We start from the raw sequence: 5,255 nt of genomic DNA on the forward strand, positions 1-5,255 counted from the left end.
CTATCTTGCTCTGCTTCTCAATTCCTCTGCTTCTTCCCCAACCATTACTCGAATTAATGCCTTCTCTATGGCTTCCTTTCCAATGTTGTCACCCAAAAATCCGACCCATTGTTGAGCACCAACACCAACTCCAATTTTCAAGATCTGGGTGACCAACTTCCCGTTGTAGAATTGCTAAGCAGACACCGGCCATGTTACCATGGGCACCCCTACAACCACTCCTTCCAACGTGGAGTTCTACCCACAATGAGTTGGTAATCCACCAACTGCTTCGTGATCTAGAATCAACAATTGGGGTGCCCAACCTCTTAAGATTAGACCCTTTCCTTCAACTCTTTTCTCAAACCCTTCGGGCAACCACTAGACTTTTGTTCCATGAGTTCTTTTCTCTTCACAACCCAAATGAACTACTGTTGAAAAGCCTCAAGAACCATTGCAATCTCCATTAGCTGAGAATCATTGAAGTTAGCCATACTCCCAAAACATACATAAACAACATAGTCGAGTTTCTTCGAATCAAGCCACTTCAAGCACTCATGGCCATGAACGGAAGCTTCCTTCCCCCTTTGTGCTTTATCCTCAATCTCCTTATTGCATAATGAAACTGGGCCTATATGACATGCCTTCCTTCCAAGGACCTTCTTGTAATAATCTGCATAAGCTAGCTCAAGATCATAGAAGCTATTAAAAATAGCCCCATAACTTGTTAGCTTCACTTCTATCACTTGTCTAATCAACGTCACGACATCGGTCTCGATGTCTTGTGTAACAAAATCTGAAAGTTGGGGAGGATGAATGGTTTCGAATCTGATAAAACTTTTTTGTAAGGCTCATATAGCCTAAGACATTCTGAGACACATGCAGAGAAAGAACTTGTGGCATGAAAAATAAGCCTTGGTATGTCGAATCTCCTAGCAACATTAGTGGTCCATGGAAACTGCGCACTGGTTATAAGGCAATAAGGACAATAATCTTGAACAAGTTCTTCGAGAGGTTGCCTCAGCAAGGTTATGGCCTCTCAAAATTTCATCCGCAAATCAGGTGAAGTGGATATGGTAGGTTCTTGCATCCTTTGGGCAATCCAACCTATTCAGCAGGGAACTCGATGATTAACTTGTCCATTTTTAAACCCAGAATTTTTCTTTTTTCGACTGTTTTGAAGATCGATGAGGCATTGAGAGGAGTAGTGGCATTGAGTGGAGTAGTGATTATGGTTATTCTCAAACTTCGAGAAACAAATAGCTTCGCCATGTCTATGGCTGGGATCATGTGGCTTGCGGCCATGTATGGGAAGACAAATAGGTGAAGCTGGCACTTTTCACTCTCCATATAGAGTAAGTAGAAAAATTTTTGTGGTAGAAGAGAAGTACGAGTAAATGGTGACGAAGAAGAGCAAGAATGAGAAAGCCCGATAGTTGCATTTAGGTAGTGAGGTGATCTCAAATATTCTGTGAATAATAGTAAAAAAGTAATGATAAAATATTGAATAATAGTGAATAGTAATAAAAAATAGTAAAATAATAAATAGTAGTGAAGTATTCTCAAAATACTCTATTACCCAAACTCAATTCATCTCATTTAATTATTACAACTTTTCTAAACTCCTATATAAAATAAAATAAATAATTCAACAACTTTTTCAAATCCTAAGATAAAAATATATTCTAACAATATTTTATTTAACTTTCAACTTTAATCTTAACCCATTTCATCTTATCTATGAAAACAAATGAGTAACAGTAGCAAGGCATTGGATTTGGGGTGATTATTGCACCGTACTTAAATGGATGAGCTTTATTCTCATCATTCTATACACTGTACCTCACACTTATTTTTATTTTTTTATTTTATTCTTATTAAATTAATTGAGTTTTTTCAATAATCATTCACATATCCAATATTTAAAGAAAAAAATAAAGAATTTTACCATTTATCATTCTATACATTACACTTATTTTTATTTTTATTTTTATTAAATTAATTAATTTGTTTTATTAACGATATCATAATCAATTTTTAATGACCTAATCAAAGAAATTAGTTGACAAGTTTTTAGGCTTATGAGAATGCCCACAAAGTTTGGGACACAAATTAAAGTCTGACTATATTACCTTTTCAAAAATTCTATGTGCAGTCACTTTTACGTACTCTTTTACGCACTCTAGTGATGTGATTGGATGCGTATTAAAAAATAATTAATGCAGCCAATCATATCAGTAGAGTGCACAAGGAGTACGCAAAAATGACTGTATATAGCATTATTCCTATTTTTTTCCTCTTTCTTTTTCCTATTTTCAATTTTGATTAAACTATAAAAGTAGAGTCATACATTTGGCTTCAAAACTTTTGTTTCAAAATCAAATATGCATTAAAGTTAAATCATAAATAGAAATAGAAGAGGATGCGGTGGTGTGATACCCCGTTTTTACGTGTATTTTCACTGAAGGGTTGTTTTTAATTTAAATAATATATTGGTTTATTTATTTTAAATTAATGTGTTTTAATTGGTTTTAATTTATTTGATGTGTTTAATTTATTTTAGTCGTTTTACGGTTTTTAATATCGTTTTCGGCGGATCGGTTTTTGGTCTCCGGAGTGAGAATTGGATCTCATTTCTTTTCTTTCCTCTTTTTCTTTTTCCCTTTTTCCTTTTCTTTTTCCTTCTTTTTCTTTCTTTTTCTTTCTTTTCTTCTTCTTTCTTCTCCTTTCTCTCCCACGTACGCCCAGCTGCCCCTTTTTCTCATTCCCGTCGCCGCCACTTTGACCGGCCAGTTCTCCGCCGTCCGGCCACCGTTTGGTGCGCCGTCACCACCATTCTCTTCCCCTTCCACCAGAGATCATCTCCACCAATTTTCAGAGCTATCGGACCAGCCGTTAGCTTTCGAGAGCCGCCGGAAGTCGCTGCACCTGCTCTGTTTTTGCCCCTGTCGCCGGTTGCTTTCGCAGCCCAAAACCGCCGCTCGCCGGTGGCGTGGCCGACACCACCCACCCAGTTTTCTTCCCCTCTCACTGGTGAACATCCCCACCAAGTTTCACCTCCATCCGAGCCACCGTTAGCCGCCACGAGCTCCTCCAAGCCATACAGTTTTTCACCGTTTTCGGCGCCGTCGCACCACCTCCGGCCACCATCTTTTCACAGCTTCTTCCCCTACCTCTTGCCGACCTAAACCACCCATTTCTGGCCTCGATCCGTTGCCGGAGCAGCTCCCACGAGCTCAACTCCGTTCAGCCCCTTTTTGGCCTTCGATCGCCATTTCCACCACCACCCACTGCCAAAACTCATTTCCCTTAGCTTCATAAATATCTCAAGACCATTCCCTATCAATCCCGAGCCTTGGTTTGTCCCCGTTCAAAAATTGGTAATTTATTACCCACGACAACAGTGTAAATTACACTGTTATGTTGCTTTTTCTCCGCCGTTTGCAACGCTGGGTGTTTTCTAAAATTACCGTATAGCGCTGTAAGTATTTTCCAAACCCTATTTTCAGATTTAAAAATATATTGCTCATTCAATTATTTTATTTGTTGGTTGGCTGATTCCGGACTGAGTCCGAGGAGTTCGGGGGTCGGATGGATGGAGGACGGAGTTGTTTGTTTTATTGATTTATGTTGTTGGATTATTTTATTGTGCATTATTATGGCATTGCATGGTGCATGCACGTGTGTTTTTGTTTATGTGTGAAAAGCCTGTGTATTGGCGTAAGTGGTCTTACGGGTGCGTGTGTATCACGACCCCAAGCCGGGATGGGGTATTATCCCGATGGAGCTCCTCTGGTCACTCGGGAGTGGAATAAACTGAGTGATGTCCCCTGAGTTGTCGCTAGACGACGGGAGCGGGGGCTAGGGGTTGCTTGGCTACGAACGCGCCGGGCGCGGAACCGGGCATCGCTCTACGCACCGACTTCGTGGCCCTTCGCTGGTGAGGGCTAGAGGATGCTTGGCTACGAACGTGCTGGGCACGGAACTGGGCATCGCTCGTTAGGTGTCACATGCGTGGTGGTACTCTGCGGTGTGGCACTGGAGTCAGGGTGTGCGGATGACCCCTAGGGGAGGTCATGGTGCATACGGTTAATATGGATAATGGTTTGAGACGGATAAAGGCCAAATGTGACTTTTGGCGTGTTTTTCGAAAAGGATGTGTTTTTGGGCCAAATGGGTTTTTGGCGTGTGTGGAAAATTATGTTTTTGGGTTTTGTGCATCGGGCATGCTTCATGCATTTTGTTTGAGTTCTATGTGTTTTTATCTGGTAGTGTTTGAGTTTTACTTACCTGCGGTACCATTTTGGTTCCGTAGCTTTTGGTGCAGAGTTGGAGGACGAAGACGAGGAGGCTGAGCCCGAGGATGCGGCTCTGCCAGGTTGCTGATGCTATGCTTTATATTTGGTTTAAAACTGTATTTGTATTTTTGTAATATTTTATCTATGTATGTTTTAAACAGCTTGTATTACGTTGAGAAAAATTCTGGTACTTAGTTATGACTTTCGTTATCCGCTACGTGTTTCTTTGTACACTTATGTTGCCTTGCACACACTTGGCACCCGTCGATAGGATGGTGACCCGGGTTGCCACCATCTGGACATCTCGATTTCCCCGTGTTCGGGCGTGGGGATTTGGGGGCGTCACAGGTGGTATCAGAGCGGTTTGGCTCTGGGTAAAACCATATGTCCCATAGGTGGAGTACCAGAAAGTTTTAAAAGTTGGTGTTAAATTTATTTTAATTTATTTAAGTTGATTTGTTTTTCTTTAACTTGATTCGATTTTATTTGATTTGAATTTATTTTATTTAATTCCATTTGATTTGGTTTGGTTTGATTTTATTTTATTTGAATTGCAAGTATGTTGTTTATTTGTTTTATTTATTTTGTTTTAAGTTGTTTTGTTTTGTTTTGTCCGAAGTTAAAGTGGGGTTGAGGATTGTGCTATGGCAGGAGGACAGTACTATTGAGAATGTCGTTGATAGGAAAGAAAAAAAAAATACTTAGTGAAGTAGGGTTGAATTTTATAGAGGTGGGTTACTTTTATAATATTGTGGTTAAAAGGGAACGACATGGATTAGACAATTTCTTGGGAGTAGGAATGTAAGTTGCAACTAAGGAGGGGAGTTAGCTTTAAGTCGCTTAAGATGGTTGAGGTCTTAGGTTTTGTAGAATTTATGTAATGAAGCTATAGAATAGGAGAGTGTAGGTTCAACGAACTTTAAGGATTGGTTTAAGATAATTTTATCTAAGGTTTGAGGCCTTATAGATTTTAGGAAA

The 5,255-nt window shown here is 39.8% G+C and overlaps 1 pseudogene; it reads right to left on the reverse strand.

The window, feature by feature from the left end:
- On the reverse strand, positions 1 to 1,251 carry LOC122278615 (annotated as a pseudogene).
- Between the last annotated feature and the right edge of the window lie 4,004 nt (positions 1,252 to 5,255).

This window comes from Carya illinoinensis, chromosome 10, assembly GCF_018687715.1.
Source record: "Carya illinoinensis cultivar Pawnee chromosome 10, C.illinoinensisPawnee_v1, whole genome shotgun sequence".
NCBI classification, from domain to species: domain Eukaryota; kingdom Viridiplantae; phylum Streptophyta; class Magnoliopsida; order Fagales; family Juglandaceae; genus Carya; species Carya illinoinensis.